We start from the raw sequence: 17,450 nt of genomic DNA, 5'->3' as shown, positions 1-17,450 counted from the left end.
GAGGGAGCTCTTCTTAATATTTTGACACCAAAATCATGTCGATACACCTTACCGACTGCGAGTAAAGCCACCCACGCTTTAACTTGACAGACTGTACATCTGGTCATCGCAATACCTCGTTCACAAAACTAGGCTCGAACGGGTTCAAAACCGTTTCCTTCGATTTGCTGTTAGGCAATTGCATATGCCCATGGACAGAAGAGACCACGATTACGATGGCCTTCGATTCGATCTGAATTTTTTCTAAGACTTTTTTAACACAAATGCATATCAATTCAGAAGGTCTGTGCAAAACGCGATTTACAGCCGCGACGGTTCTAGCCTTTCAAATACCTCTTACTTAGATTTAAGCGTTATTTTTAGTAAGTAAGTTTATATGTACCAAAGGATTTTACCCGTACACTGATTTAAATAAAATAAAATATTCAGTTTTCAGTACTTACCATCAGTTTATTTTTTTTTTAAGTCTCATTACAATTATTCCAGCATGTTCAGTATTTAACAACAATTAGTTTTTTAATGAGTTTGATTACACGTTCTCCTCGTAAATCCGGGATTGGGATTGTTAAATATTAGTACATCATTAGCGGCAACTCACAGAGTGAGCCAATTTATTGTACAGCAGCGCTACGAAGCTAATCACATACATTATTAATGCATTCAATCTCAGTACGCTTATAATTTCGCGGCCAGGCGTTATAGTTCCGTTCGAATGGCTACACATACGTGATTTTCAAATTTAGTAGACTTTTAACCAAATTTAAATGGGAAAATAAAATATCAAACACACGAAAATAATATTTGTAGCTCGAATTTACGTTTTATGTTGAGATTGAAATAAGCTTTATATTAGTCAGATAAAGCATTAGCACAACGACTTATGCTTATTTTCAGTACAATTCACTTTATTTCCTAGCAATGTATTTTTAAACAATTAAAGAATAGGGTTTTTCCTATTTTTTTCAAAAATTAAGCAGATTTTATTTTAAATAGTTCACTGTAGAACCTAGTACATTAAATGTAAAATATTATATTTCCTTATTGCTAATTGCAACAGTATTCCTTGTAATTTACCTAATAATATTATATATTTTACAGCCGAAAATTCAATTACTGTTTGGATAAAAATTAATATTTTTTAGTTGAAAATTAATCTGTTTTAGTTGAGGATTCGACTATTTTATTGAAAATTTGGGTTGCAAGTTGCACTACTTCCTTGAAAATTTATAGTTTTCTTTCAGGATTCATAATTTTTGTAATAAAGTTGTTTTTCTATTAGTAATTAATTTTTTTATATTAAAATTCAAGTGTTTCACTTTTATTTAGAAATTTATTCTTTTTAGTTTAAAAATGCAAGATTATCATAGCAAATTTGTGGATTTTCTTGGAAAATCGAAATTCAAATTTTAATCGCACAAAAAATAATGAAAGGTCAAAAATTCCATTTGGTGTCAAGACCATGCAGAATACAAAAAAAGATGAATCAACAAAAATTGTGATCCCAAAAAAGATCTAGAACTTCGTTAAGAAGCACTTCTTTATAGGACGCGTACTTTTTGACTTATTCGTGAAAAATAGCATAAAAATAAAAAAATAATAAACTGATGGAAACGCGACTGAAGTTACGAAAAAAACATAGAATAAAACCTGTTTACAAATGACTTTCGAAAATCGAGCGCGCAGCGCCAGTGTCACGATGTGAATGTGTAAATTGAAGCCTACAGAGCTTTGAGAAACTTAGGGCCGGTTCCACCAACCTCGGTTAAAAATTGAATTCTCGGTTAAAGTTAGTTAGGCGTTCCACCACTTTTTAACAGCCGGTTAACTCGCATTAACCATCGTTAAATCTAACCGGTCAAGATTGGTCGATTAGGGCGATTGTATCGTCCTTTAACCTAAAAAGTGCAGTGTCGTTGTGAAATATGGAGTTTTTGGAAGAAGTTCTGAGGTCGTCTGATCGTTGCAAATGCATGACAAAATAATAACGTTGAATTTAATAACGCATTAAAAGTTATTTACTGACAGTATAAAATAATCTTTGAATATTTTGAGTGATATTTTTGACATTTTCCATTTTCTAAGCGAAAGAAAATTGAAAAAACTTCTTTTAGATCAAATATCCGCAGTGTTAAAATTTTGAACAAAAATCGCGAAGTGCGTTTGTTTTGATTGTAAATCGGGATAAAAAAGTAATCGAGAGCAGGACAAAGTTAACAAAATTCAATTTTTCAAACCACCAAATGATCTAAATATTATTAAATAATGGCAAATGCTATTTTAAGGAACGATGTCAAACTGTAGTGTTGTGGAAACGGTGTTACATATAAAGTGTATAGGTATATCTTTATGTTTTTAGAGTTGTTCCCTTTTAAAAAATATTATTTTATGGTTAAGATTAACTGTGAATATTGGGCATTATATGATAAAAAATGATATTTTAATATATTTTCGAGTTTAAAAAAATGAACTGAAATTAAAAATTGTAAATAAATTTCATTAATGTTAATGAATTCATTTCAAAAATTTTTTTTCGTCATAACTATTTCCATGAAATTTAGCCTAAGATTTAAGAGGGAAAGGGAATTTAAATTATACTTGCTTTTAAATTGAACATGAACTAAAGTTATTTCAAGCTAAAAAATAAACGTTGTTAAAAATGATTTATAAAATCAAGGAAAATATTATATTGTTAATTATAACTGGTTTTTTTTAAAGAACTTATGGTGAACTTTTAAAAGAAATATTTTACAATTTTCATTATTTATTGAACAGTAGTTTTTACAGTTTAATGTTTTTCTCTCTCACTTTAGGTAAAAGTTGCAATTATTATTCAATCAAATGATATTGGGCTTATTTTGTTTCTGAAAAGATTCTTCGGAAATCTCATCGATACCTTTTTAGATAAAACATTTCATTTAGGGATTATAAAATCTTTATTTTTGTAAACAATAGGTTTTTATAAATAGTTTTTAAAAAATGAAAACTGCCAATGAGATTTTCAGAAAATCTTTTAAGGAATAAAATAAGCGATACAGCATTATAATTAAATAAGAATTGCAACTTTTACCTAAAAAAAAAGAAAACATTAAACTCTAAATTGTTATTGTCAAATAAAGAAAACCCGAAATATTTTTATCAAAAGTTCACCTCGAGTTCTTTTCCAAAATTAGTTATAATTAACATTAGCATATTTTCCTCCATTTTATAAATGATTTTAACAAGGTTCGTTTTTTGAACTTGAAATAACATATGCTATTATTAAATAAGGAAGCACATTGTGTTCATTAAAACACATAATTTGTTTTTCAAAATATTTGAAAATCCAAAATGAATTTAAATTAATAAATAAAATGAATATTATGTTATATGTATTATATAATATAATAAAAAATGTTATAAAATTTAGACTATTTTCTTTTCGGATATTTAAAAATTACACAAATAATTATATATTTAATTTGATTGCGCAAGAATAATGATTCTTTATGTTTAGTAGAAATGCATTGAGATTGTCGTTTAAAAGCAGTGAATTTTACGATTTCCGTTAATTATTTTTTATTCAGGAAGGTAATAAAAAATCTTAAAGATTATTATCTTTTACCCAGAACTATTAGAAAATTATTTTCATTTGAAAAACTTTTTTTAACACTTTCGCCGTGCAATATTTGAATACTAGGCCAACTGCATAGCTGGCACCGCCACACGGCCACCGTCAACTCTCATGACAAATATTTTCCACAGCCCTCCAGAAAAGTGGCATGGGATTGCAAACGAGATTTCGTTTAAGAAAAGCTTGTGTAAATGATCTGCTGAATCAAATCGAAGGAGCATTAGGAAGAAAATTAGGCGATCTCACTTTATTTTCTTCCATCTTATCACAGATAACACGAATAAAACAGAATTATAACACGAACAACGAACACATACAAATTCACTTTTTTTAGGTTAGCGTGGTCACGAACGTGGACTGAACCTTGTTTGAATTTGGCGCGCATGGCTATATTGCTTTGCTTTTCACTCGACCGGCAAGTAGCCAATCACGCGAATGGTTAAAAGTAAAATAGGAGTTATTTCGAAACGACTATCTGGTTAGATAACCGGGACCTCCAAAAATGTGGTGGAACGCGCGACAGGATAATCGACACTTAACTATGGCATTACATTTAACCCGCTTTCAGTTAACCAATGATTTAACTGAGGTTAGTGGAACCGGCCCATAATCTTTAAATAGACTTAATTAAGTAGAAAATTCAGAATATGAAGACGCATACAAATACTGCGATCTAAAAGATATGTTTTTGATCAAGCTTTATTCAAGCATTCCAAATGTAAAAGTAAATATCCGAGCGCGAAGCGTGAGGTAACCCATTATCGAGCACGAAGCGCGAGATTCATCAAACGCGCGCCCTAGGCGCGCTCAAACTTGCGGGCGAAGGGAACCGCGCTCCCGACGCTCGACGAGAATGTTCCCGCAAAGCGGGTCGATTTTTTAAATTAAAAATGCCACTTTTTCGTTGAAAACTCGATTCTTTTCTTGCCAATTTAACAATTTGGTTGTAATCTGATCTATTTTTTTTAATTCATAAGAAACAGTAACATTTTCTCCCTTCCCCTCTTCCATTATCGTACGTTATTCTTTGAGTTTCAAAATATATTTGTGATATCTGGTATCAAAGTCCTTATCTCTGTTCACGTGATCGATTCATTAACTGTACGAAGGTGGAACGTTCAAATTTGCCTTTGGATTGTACATAGCTTGCGAAATTAACGTCCTTTGGTCAGAAATTACTATTGTGTGCGCACATATGTACGAAATTCTATATGTGTGCATGATCAGCATTATACGTGGGATATTGAAAATCAATGCTTATTCGCACACTCTGGAATAATCAAACTGTCCTATTCGAAATACGATAATTTCTTTGTTTTGAACGACAGTCAATATTGAACTTCCAGGAATTCACGTAATACGGTAATTACTATCAGAAATGGAAGTTTTGAAGACCGACCATATGTAACTTCTATGGAATATTAATTTGCTGAGTGCTGCATTTTCGAATAAACCCACCAACTTTCGTTGAGCGTGGTTTTTGCAAGATGAGAAAGAGACTTTTCAAATATAAAAAGTTCACTAAAAGATGAAATTGTTTTATATTTTCCATTTAATTTTCAAAGAATTAAAAAGAGTTTAAATATAATATAACTTCTCTAATAAGTTAAAAAAAACAGGAGAAGGATGAAAAAGGTCAGGTTGAAAGTTTAGAGAGCGCATGTCAAAGTTCAGAGTTCAGAAGTCTAAGATAATAAGGTGTATGCCTTTTTTTACTTTTTCACATCAAAATGGAAAAAAAATTATAAAAAATATTATTATTTAAAAGACTGAGATATATTATACATTATAATCTTCAAATTCATTTATTTTCAGTCGCCACTTGCATGGAAATGCTTTTGAATTGATTTTCAAGATATTACTCATGGAATTTAAATATAAATTATAAATTTTAAAAACGTGATCCACAATTTCAAATTATTAATTTTTAACGTTTTTAGAATGGTTCAAATTTGAAGTTTTACAATATTTGAAATTCTTCAATTTTGACCGGTAAAAATGACAGTGAATGTTTTTTTGTACATAAATCTCATTTTTTAATAATAAAATCTATCCAGGCAATTTTTAAGTCTTTTGATACTACCTGATATGATATCTCTTATTAATTTATATAATCTTAAATATTTTCTATAATTTCGATGTATAGAATTATAATTTTGAATGCGCAATTCTGAAATTAATTAACAAAAATTAAAGATCCTTTAAATCTTCGAAATTCTACTAAAATTCAATAAATCTTATGAAATTTCTTTTTTTGATGCCTCTCGAAATATTATAAAAACACTTAAAATCTTTCGTTTCCGCTAAAATACAATAAAAACCCTTCAAACACTCGTGCAATTTCATGAAACCTGATATTTCCTAGTGCTGGAAATTTTATTAAAAGATCTTAAGAGCTTTTGAAATATTATAAAATCATTGAAATTTTCAGAAATCTGACTAAGTCCGTTAAAAATGTTTTGAAAATCGATTAAATTCTTTTAAAATATACTAAAATCCGAGCTAAAATCAAAAGGTTCCTACTCAATACTTCCAAGTCTTCCGAAATTCATTAAAACTTCATAAAAATGTTCTTAATTCTTTAAATACATTAATGACTTTCGCAATTTCCTTAAATTTTTATATCTATTGAAATTTCCTTAAAAATATACTTTTGAGATTCTAGGAAATTGATTATTTTCAAATTTTTAAATGGAGTGAAGATGGAGTAGGATCTTTTTTTCAAGAAATAATAGGAAATTGATTAAAATGCCGTATATTTAAAGCCTTTAGAATCCCTTAGAATTGCTAAAAGTCTTGAGAATTTTATCAAATTCTTTACGTATTTACTGAACTAATCTCATGTTTCAAAATGAGCATTTTTAAAAACGAATGGTAAAATCTAATAAAATATATTGCCCTTACCTTATTTTTCAGATTTATTTATTCCTTGAAAGATTCTCCACAAATCTCATTTGTACGTTTTTATTCAAAAAATTTAATTTAGAAATTATGCAACTGTCAATATCATAAATAATTTTTGTTTTAGTAAAAACGTACAAAAGAGATTTGTGGAGAATCTTTCAAGGGATTAGCTTAGCTTTACAAAATTAGGATTAAAGCAATATTTTAACTTTCACCTGAACAGAAAGCAAAGACATAAAACCGTTCATTATTATTGTTAAATATACAATTTCAATGTGAAATATTATTATCTATAGATTGCCTTCAGTTTCCTTCTGAAATTACACTGAAACCCCGTTTAAGTTTACGCCCGGATATGTTCATTCTCGTTTAAGTTCACGCGTTGCTTCTCGTTTAGGTTTACTTTCAACTCCCCAACAATTTCTTAGTGCTCCGCCCATTCAATCTTCCCATATAAATGTCAACCAATCGCATCAGCATATGGAGGGGTTCCTCTCGCGGTGCGAACGATGGTGGGAGGAGTAAACTTAAACGGGGGTTCAGTGTAGTTACAATTAACAATGGAAATATTTTCCTCGATTTTCTAAAATAACTTGGGATCTTTTTTAATATCTTAAGAAAAAATGCATTGGAAACCATTAAAAAATTTATTAGAATAACATTTAATCTAAAGATAATCCTTAAAATTATATGATATATTTAAAGTCCTACGAAATCCTTGAAAATACTAAGAAATTGAATAAAATACATCATTGAAAACCTTTGGAATAGCTCAGAATCACTATAATGCTCGAAAATTCCTTGAAAATCCTTAGAAATATTTTTTATCTTAGAAATCATAAATATCCTTTCAAATCTTACGGAATTCAAGGAAATCTTTTCAAACCGAATATTTGCCACAATATTTGAAACTATCTTAAACGATTTTAAATCTCGCAAATCTCTCAATACTTGCGCATACATTAGAAATCTTTTAAAATAATATTAAATCATGGAAATACACTGAAATTCCTTATCATTTTTTTATTGTCCTATACAACCTTGCCAATTCTACGAATCGTTTCTAATCTTCCAAAATTCAAGGAAATTCCTTAAAATAAGGAATTTTTTGCAATCTAATAAATGTATTTTTAATCTAAAAAGCTTTCCAAATTTTTAAAATAAGAATGAATTTATTAATTTCTTTTTGTATATTCCCTTGGACTGCAAGAAAATTTTTCACATCTTTCAAAATTGCTAAAAAACGTTTAAGAGCTTTGAACTTTTCTTAAAGTAATCAAAATCCTTGTATATTCTATGAATTCGCTTCGAATCTGCTAAAATTCTGATAAATTCCAGGAATTTTTCAAATCTTTCAAATTTGTTAATCCCTTTCATAGAAATTGTGTAGAACGGCTGTTAGGGCCGGCCGGTCTGCAAGACTTTCATTCGGTCCGTTGTGGAATTCCAGTCCGCTTCTTAACGTTAATTTTGACGACTAATTATAATAATATGTCCATTTCTTTATAATTTCTTTACATTTATAAAATTCTTTGATAAATTGCTGAATTAAAAATGATTGAATTGCTTCCTTAGGGGCCGTTCACAAAATACGTAATGCGTTTAGGGGGAGGGGGGAATCTGCTAAAGTATCATTCTCCATGTTAATACCGATAGAAAAAGTATCATGCAAGGGGGCGGGTGGTCAGAAGTTCCTGAAAAATGTATCGCGTATTTTGTGAACGGTCCCTTATAAAGGGAGGTTTGTAATTTCTCAAATTTTAAAATCTACTTTTTTGACATACAGTGAAACTCTTTTATAGCGCCGATTTTAGGACTGACGGTGAGTAAGAACTAACTTATTCTAGCCTGCTCTGCTATGGTTTGCTCATGCCTGAGTGCTCGCCTGAGTGACAATCGCAGATTCCGCAGACGTCGCGCAGCTCCTTGTACACCTACTTGCGGTGCGACGTCAATTTTCGGAAGGGCTAAATAAGGGAGGGCTATTGAACAGTTTCACTGTATTTTGATATAATTCGACTTAAAAAAAATGTACCTTGTTTATATGCGAAAAACATCTTTGATATACAAAATAAAGCAATACAATATCTAACGTACTTGTTCGCATCTTCGAGGCGCAACGATCGACCTATTTTTGAACCTTTTACGACTCACTAGTACCGATTAATGAAGTTTCAAAAAATGTTTTATTCTATTTACATGAAAAAAACATTGTTGAGATCATGGAGAACAGATATAAGGAGACCAATCTGTAATGCATGGACTTCACCAAAAACGGTCACTTTTCTGTTGCCAAAAGTACGCACATAAACATGTGCAAAATCACACTTACGTATAGTTCAAAACTTCCCGAGGGTGGCGTGCCAACCGGATTTTAAAAAAATATGGCTGCCTCCATTGTTTTGTTTTGACAGGTCGCTTAAACAAATAAATACGTGATAACCAGACAGGATTTTGTGAAATGTTTGTGGAATAAAAAATTATTCGCCATTGAAGAGGTAGGTAGTATATTTATGAAAATATTAAATTACTTTTACCAACACTATACGTGCGACAGGTATTCGACGCGTTCGCGATGTAAACATAACAACTTACACTAAAGATAAAGTATCTCTGCTTGCACCACTCTGAAAGTCTTGTATACGTCGGCGGCCATAGTTTTTTTAAGTGCGATTGGCACGCCACGCTCGGAAAGTTTTGAACTATAGATAAGTGTGATTTTGAATATGTGTGTGTGCGTACTTCTAGCAACAGAAAAGTGCTCATTCTCCCTGGGTGAAATTCAAAATACGTATTATACAGAAATACGATATCTAGTTTATTTGTTGCCATCTTCAAAACGTATCGATTGACCTATTGTTAAACTTCTTAAGACCCACCAGTACTGATATGTAAACTTTCGAAAAATTGGTTTATTCCGTTCAAATGAAAAAAACTTTACTCCTATTAGAAATACTACATAGTGTGTCTGACATGTTTGTTCGCGTCTTCAAGACTCGTTGAATGACATTGAAGAACCTTTTTTGACTTCTTATCATCTACCAATGCTGATATATATCGGTTACCCAATTGGAAAACCTTTCGCAACCTACCGTAACCTCCTAATATCGTTTTCAAATTTATTTAAATAATTATTTATTTTGTTTTTGAGAGGATTTTTTTTAATTTGGGAATATAAGAGTATTGTATTTTGTGTAATTGATCGCTTCTTCGTTGCGCGTCGATTGACCTATTCACAAACTTTCGATGACCATTCTTGGTTAGTAAATAAAGTCTCATAAATTTAAAAGGGAAGGTTACATTGTTTATACGAAGACACTTTTTTTAATCTCGAATAAAAAACAGGCGTAAGTTGAAAAGTTGTTGATTTTGGCAGAAGATATCGATTGACTTTTCGATGGGTTCTCTGAATTTCTGCGAATAAGATTTTCGGTAAGGCGGATACATAAGCTTTATAAATCTTAAATTTATCCATTTTTTTAGTTTCGTTAGAGATAAAGCCTTCTCCTCAAGGAAGAAAATTTATTTGATACCTATGAGGAAGCAAAATGCTCATAAAATGAGCACAAATTAATATATCCACAGTGAACCAATATTCCGACATTGAATTCATCCATAATAATTCACAGCGGTATTTTAATTTTAAATAATTTAAATTTAGAGAAATTTTAATACTTCAAAGATTTTTTGTTTAGTTATTTAATATTAACATTCAAAATTTTTCAGGCTTGAAAGTAGAGAAAGTAGACCAGAAACTTGTTTTTGGTTTAAGGCACTACTCTGAAATATTTATATATGTGAAACGTTATACAGAGTAATTGGTTAAAATAATTGGTAATAGCTTTATTTGTGTATAAAATTTTTTTAACCTCCCTTCCTCTCAACCTTCCAGGTCACTTTTCTGAATCTGCGTCTGCATTTCACAAATTGATATATCAGATAGTGCATTTGGAAAAGTAATTTATATTAAATAATTACTTATGATAAAAGGAAATTTACAATCGAATTCTTAATAATGTTAAACGCCAGAAAATGGATATGACATAATTTTCGGACACTGGTAGTGCACCAGGAAACTCCTCGAGGCAACTCGACTTGCTAATTGATTTAGCGCAGTCAAACGGTCCTAATCTGAAATTGCATTACTTTCCGCCAAGTTTTGGTTTATGATTCAAAGGTCTGTGCAGGTTTCTGTAGTGCTGCTAACTAATTTAACTTTGTTTAAAAGTCCCATTCGGAGTGTCGACTTTTGCTAATGCATTATACTATTTCGACGATCGGATTATTGACAAAAAGAAGAGGGAAACTTTGTTTTCTGAAAGTCCAAATCAATGGGGCTTAAGAACTTCAAAATTATTTAATCTACTTTATAATTAATTTCAAATAATTTATAATTAGCAAAGGAAATCAACTTTTGCGTCTTTTATACTTAGTTGAAAAATTACAATTGATTAATTTTCAAGTTTTTAAAATAAACTTAATGATTTTGAGAAGTCATTTCAGAAGTTAATGTTGAAAATAGATATGTTTATTTAATAATACTATTAATAGTATTGAGAAGTAAAGTCAACTTATTTGAAAAGGGCTCCGAATATATCGATATAGTTCCGTCGCCCGAATGATGCATCAGGATGTTACGTATTGCATATTCCTGTTGACCTAGTTATTACTTGAATATATCCTCAGATGTGGAATTTAGACTTAATAGAATTATTTAAAATATTGACGCTCTTTTCATAGATTTATAAAACAAAAAATTAAAATAGTATAACAATTAGATTTATAATAATAGTTCTTAACAATTTTTTGAATATGGAAGACATTAAGTATGGAATTTTAAATTTTTAATATTTTCGAATCTTGAATAATTAAGTTTTTAATTTATAGTTTTAAACTGGTTTCGGTTTTTAAGCATGAATTTGGAAAATGCTATCTTCATAATTTTTCATTATTCAAGTTAGAAAGTTACAAATTCTAAGCATAAGTAATTTTTGATTTTGCTCTCTCAAACCCTGCTATATTAAAACAGTACACTTTTTCAAAATATATTTTAAATACTCAAGTTTTGGTTGCACTAAGTTTTAAATTGTTTAATTTTGAAAATAAATGAAAATTGTCTTTATTTTTAAGCTTTGAAACTTTGAATTTTAAATTGAACAATATTAAAAACGTCTATTAATGTTTTTTTATTTTTAAATGCTTGGTTTTAAATCGAACTTTGAATTCATTTATTTCTTCAATCATTTATTATAAAATTAGTAAATCAAAGCATGTTCTTATACTTTATAATTTTTGAACTACAATTTGGTAATTAGAATGGCTTTTAATTTGATATTCGGATGTATAATTTTGGGATATTTAACATTATATTAAAGAATTTTTAATATTTAAATCTAAAAATTTCAGTTTTGAACGCTTTTAATACAAAATTGTTTCATTTCGAAGAATTTTAATATCCAATATTACGCTAAAAGATTTACAAATTAAATATATTTCTGCAATATTTCAATATCTGAATTTGAAAATATTATTCAGTTTATAATAATTATACGAATTTTAACGTTTCTATTGAAAATTGTTCAATTTTTAACACATAAAATTATAAATTATACAATTACAATTTTTTTCTAAATACTCTTTAATTCTTAAGATGTTGAAATTAAAATTATTCGGTTTAGAATGCGACTTACGATTTGAAGCTTATTGTATTTAAACTTTTTAAATTTGAAATCTTCTAATTTTCCATTTTTAATTCTTTAAAATTTAGAATACTGACACCCAAATTGTACTAAATTGTATTTTCGTAACTTTTTAAGAAAAATCCACAGATTCTGTCAATGTCCGAAGCGGCACTCTCTCGGGTGTGTTCCCCACCACCGTCAGCCCGAAAACCGGCACAGTCTCCTAAATCTCCCTGTATTTGAATTTGATATGTAGTTTCAGTGATATTGAAAAACTTGCCTATTTTAAATTGTAAGATTTTTAAATTGATTTAAAAATGATTTAACTTCTTAACAAATATATTGAAATATTATTTATTATTATTATTTATTTACATTTTTATTGCAAAAATGTGGTTCATTAACCATTTCCACTAAGCTCGAACTGTTGACAGAATTTCGTAAATGTTTCAAAATTAAAAAGAAAAACAAAAAATAGATTCTCATAGCTTCTCATTTTATTATCTATCTTATTCTTTTTTTTTTGTTGCATTTTTATACTTATTCAGAATGATCATTCATAACTACTTACGTGACGAATTTATAAAACCGAGTAAAATAAAAAATAATTAATCTTTCAGAATATAAAGAACGAAGAATTTGAATTAATAGTGATTAATGAGGTGTGGACAGCACGACCGATTGGGTGTACACCTACTTCTGACTTCAAAACACTTCAGGATATTTTAAAGACTTCAGAAGATTTCAAGAAACTTTAGGAGAATTGAAGTAACTTCAAGTGACTTCATGTGAATGCACGTGACATCGTGTGAATTCCAATGACTTCAGATATTTTAGGAAATCACAAGAGCATTCAAGTGATTTCAAATGAATTCAAGTGACTTAAAGTGATTTCAAGTGGCATAGGTAGGTTGGACATGCAGTTATGAAGCTAGCAGATATTCAAGGAATCTTGTTATGCAGTTAGAAAGACAGCTGACATTTAGGGTGCTTGGGCGGGTAGTTAGGGAGGTAGTGGGTGTTTGGGAAGAATGGAAAGCAGTTAAGGAGGTAGAGGTTATTGGAAAGGTTCGTTAGACGGTTAGGAATGTAGCAGACATTTTGGGAAGTTGGGCATGTAATGAAATTATAGAGGTCGAACAGGCATTTAGAGAAGATTTCGATTCCTGAAACAGCTGCAAGAGCGAGATCTTTTTAAAATATAAAGAGATAGATTCTTCTCTTGTTTGTAATTTAAACAGATTCATGTGGAGAGTAATTTACCTATTTGCTGGTCTTTGCTCTGTAAAACCAAATAGGGAGAGTACTCAATAATTAGCCACTTTCCGTGTTGTTAAAGTGGAAGCTCCCACTGCGTCATTTAATTTCAATTTTGTAGTGGTTGCGCTTACACCCTTCAAAAAGTTGCTTTGGTCACTAAGCGGCAAAATTTGGGTGGATCTTCATTTACGCTTTGCAGCCGGTGCGACGAATCGCGTGAAAGCCAGCGACGCAGACGTCAGAGTAAATGCAATTACCTCTACCATCACAGAAAACTAAGTTAAACTTGTGACCGGGTTTGGCCCAAACTGTTTGCATTATGTATCCGTGGCCCTGGCCCTTATACAGGCACGTTACTAAAGTTACATGAGTCCTCCCTCCCTCTCCTTCCTTATGCTCGCATATATCTGTGAGAGCGCCAAGTCAGACACTGGCGGCGCAGAATTCGATCGAGATGTACCAAGGAAGTTTGAAACTTTACCTAACCACCACAAACCGCTATCAACTTTAGTCACCAGCCGCCTAGTTGGCGGACAAGATTTACCACTTTAGCTAGTCGTTCCACAACGGGAATCAAAAGAAGGAAATAAAAGTACTCCAGACGAAGTGAGCATTCTGGAATCGATAAGGAAGGGAAGCTTCGTTGACGAAGAGAGCTCGATCGAGAAAAAAGATAGTAGAAGGTGGAATCCGATGGAGAGGATTCATAGAGAAGTTGAGAAGAGTCGGAATTTCACTCGAGAAGAAGTGGCAAACTGTGGTCCCATGCGACTTTTATTGTCCACCCCATTGTTTGACCCGACCGCCCCAAGCGGATTTTGGATATTCCTCGCTAAAGCTTTACCACTTGACATAGCAAGAAAGAGCTCGTGTAACCTGGAAACCAAAAACAATTCAGAAATATATCCAGCAGAGGAAAAGTCTTTTTTTTTTAATTCAGATACTTTAAGATCAGCCCCAGAAGAGGTCGAGAAGCGCCGTTAAAAAAATAGGTCAGAGATCAAAGTTGAAAGGGTAGAGTTCAAGTGTCAGACGTTAAGAGTCAAATGTAAAGGTCATACACGAAAAGTAAAAAATTAAATGTGAAGCGTTCAATTCAAAATGGTTAGAAGAGTCAGAGAGATCAAAGTTTATAAACCAGAAGTAAATAGTCAGGCTTGAATGTCACACATGAAGAGTCAAATATTAAAAGTTAAGTGTCAAATTCCATGTGGTAAAAAGAATCAGGAAGATCAAAGTTTAAAGATCTGAAGTCAAGACTTAGCTATCAAGGGTCAAGTTTGTAGGACATACAAAGAAATCCAAAGATAAAATGTTAAATCCATATGGTTACAAGGGTCAGTGGATCAAAGTTTAAAGATCTGAGGTCAAAATTTTAAGTCATTACTAGAAAAGTCAAAAATCAAAGGTTAAGTATTCTATTTTATATGGTTAAAAGAGTAAAGGGAGCAAATTTGAAGATCAGAGGTCCAGAGTAGGGCATTAAATGTAAAATGTGTAGGTGACACATGAAAATTCAAATATCAAACGGTTAGGTTCGAATTACATACGGTTAAAGGGTCAGAGGGATACAAGTTTCAATATCAATGGTCTATATTCAGGGGTCAAGAGTCAAGTGTGAAAGGCATTCATAAAAGTAAGAAATGTAATGTTAAAAGGATCAGAGGGCTCTAATTTCAAAGAGAAAGAGTCAGACTTCAAGGGTCAAATGTGAATATCAAACATGAAAACTCATCGAAGGTTAAGGATTAAATTTCGTATAGTTAAAATGATCAGAGTGTTCAAATCTGAAAGATCAAAGCTCAAGAGTAAGACTTCATGGGTTAAATGTAACGTGCATACATGAAAACTCAAAGATCACACCTAGAGATCCTCAAGGGAGAGTTGAGACCATCGACATACAGAAATGGACTGGTAACGCTTTGGGGAGACTAAAATGGGCTCTAGAGAGAGAGAAAATATATGAGATGTCAACCTGCCTTTATCTATTTCAGGAATCTGTCAAGTGAATTAGTGGCCTCGGATATTGCCTAAATATTCTGTACGGTTAATTAAAAAAAAGATAAACAATACATTAGAAATTTATAGTTATAATAAATTGAATTTTAAAGAACATTCATGTAAAATAACCTGTTTCAGATAGATTATTTTAGAAACTAGGTAACCTTAAATTCTTCTTGAAATTGGATTGAAAATGATACAATAATAATCGTTTTGTGAGTTCAAAAATAATGTAAAAACTGTCACAAATTTGAACAATATTTCTATAACATAAAAAATAGCCATTTGTATTGCATAGGTACAACACTTCATATTTTGAGGTTTTGTTTTTGTTGTAACATTTTTTATTTTACTATATTCAATAATTTTACTTACGTATGAAAACATATCCCCATATAAACGTCTTCACAACGCCCAAAATCTACACAGACTGCCACCAGTTTTTATATTTATTTGCAATAAATTATAAATAAATCAAATCTGAAAAGTGCGATAAACGTCACATTATTGGGTCCATTTCTATATGTTTATGGTTGAGACACGGGTTACTCGAATCTAATTGGCGCCGCTTTACCGGAACTAGTTAAACTTTTATGAGTTTTGATTAGCACGAGTTAGCGCTATCTTCAAATCACAATTTTATTTTTGAGAGGATGTAATACAGAAAAGAGACAGCATTTAAACTAGAACATTATGAATTATTGAGAAGGTTAGTTATTAAGGTTAGGGGAAAATAATATTCACTTTAGTTTTATCTGTGAGTCGAATTTTAGAAGAACTAAACACTAAAATGTCAAAGTACCAATATTCCGAAACTAATAGTCATTAGACAAATGGTGGTTAAAATATACATAGTGGAATATTATGGCTGGTTATTTTGGATTTCCATTCAGCATTTTGAGATTGTAAGGTTCTCACGACGTTTGCTACTGAACTTGTTTCTGGTTGACCACGATGACGTTAGCCAGAACAGTGGCCGTAACAACCGTAATGCAGCGTAATCCATATTGCATGTGTTTCGCGGATAGTTGCCTGCGAGGTACACAACGATGACGTACTGCCCAACCAGATTCAGCATTTTCGGAGAGTGAAGCTACATCTACTAGAGATGAGTAAATCGTCCAACTAAATTCCCATACTCTCTCTATTTCCACCTAGCTATACTGTTTTGATGTGAATTTTCACTCAGACATATCCATAAATTAGTTCCAGTAAGCCAGTGATGGTATTTGTATTTAATTATTATATAAACAAGAATGTAAAATATTAGGGAAGCATTCAGGAGTAACAATCAATATACGAAGAATAGACCCGAAAATCCCGATTCTCTTGTGTAACATGATCACAGAAAGAACGAAAGATAAAAAGTCTTGCGGTAAGTTCGACATCCAAATAATAAATATCTATAATCGTTCATTCAAAGTGCAATTATGCGGGAAAAAAATATTTCTAAATTAATTTATTTATATGTATCGTATTTTTACGGTTGATAAAATTAAAATTATTTTTCCATTCCATTATTTTTCCATTTTAAATTTATTATCCAGTGTAGGCCGGTTTCCCCTAGCCAGCTTTTTTTCACAAAATTCCATACTTAGTTAATAATTAAAAGTTGTAAGCGTAATTATAAATTATTGAGCGTGCAGTTTAGCTACAGTTTAAATAAGAATTTTTTTTTAATGACCGATTTTTATTTTTAAGCTGTTCAGAAACTTAAATTTTAAATCAAGTATGCAATACAAAAATTAATGCTGAAAACCATAACTTTAAAAGTAATGGTTTTGAATCTTCATATTTTCCATAAAAAGCATTTAATAATTTAAAATGTAATAAACCTAAAGTTGAAAAACCAAACCTTAATTGTACTTGTTTTACCAAATTTAACATTCTGCAACTTTGAACATCGCAGGTCTTAGCAATGAGGAAATATGTAGACGTAGAAATGATTATAGACGCGAAAACAGGATACTTAAACGATTAGTTAAAGAAAGTAA

General features: G+C 30.9%; 1 protein-coding gene across 1 annotated transcript in view; it reads right to left on the bottom strand.

Annotated features, from left to right (window-relative positions):
• Nucleotides 1-17,450, bottom strand: part of LOC117169936 (cell surface glycoprotein MUC18-like) — a 397,122-nt gene that overhangs the window by 269,431 nt on the left and 110,241 nt on the right. The window lies entirely within an intron of this gene.

The sequence above is a fragment of the Belonocnema kinseyi genome, chromosome 3 (assembly GCF_010883055.1).
Source record: "Belonocnema kinseyi isolate 2016_QV_RU_SX_M_011 chromosome 3, B_treatae_v1, whole genome shotgun sequence".
NCBI classification, from domain to species: domain Eukaryota; kingdom Metazoa; phylum Arthropoda; class Insecta; order Hymenoptera; family Cynipidae; genus Belonocnema; species Belonocnema kinseyi.
The sequence above is the reverse complement of the archived record's forward strand: the minus strand, read 5'-3'. Positions and strand labels throughout refer to the sequence as shown.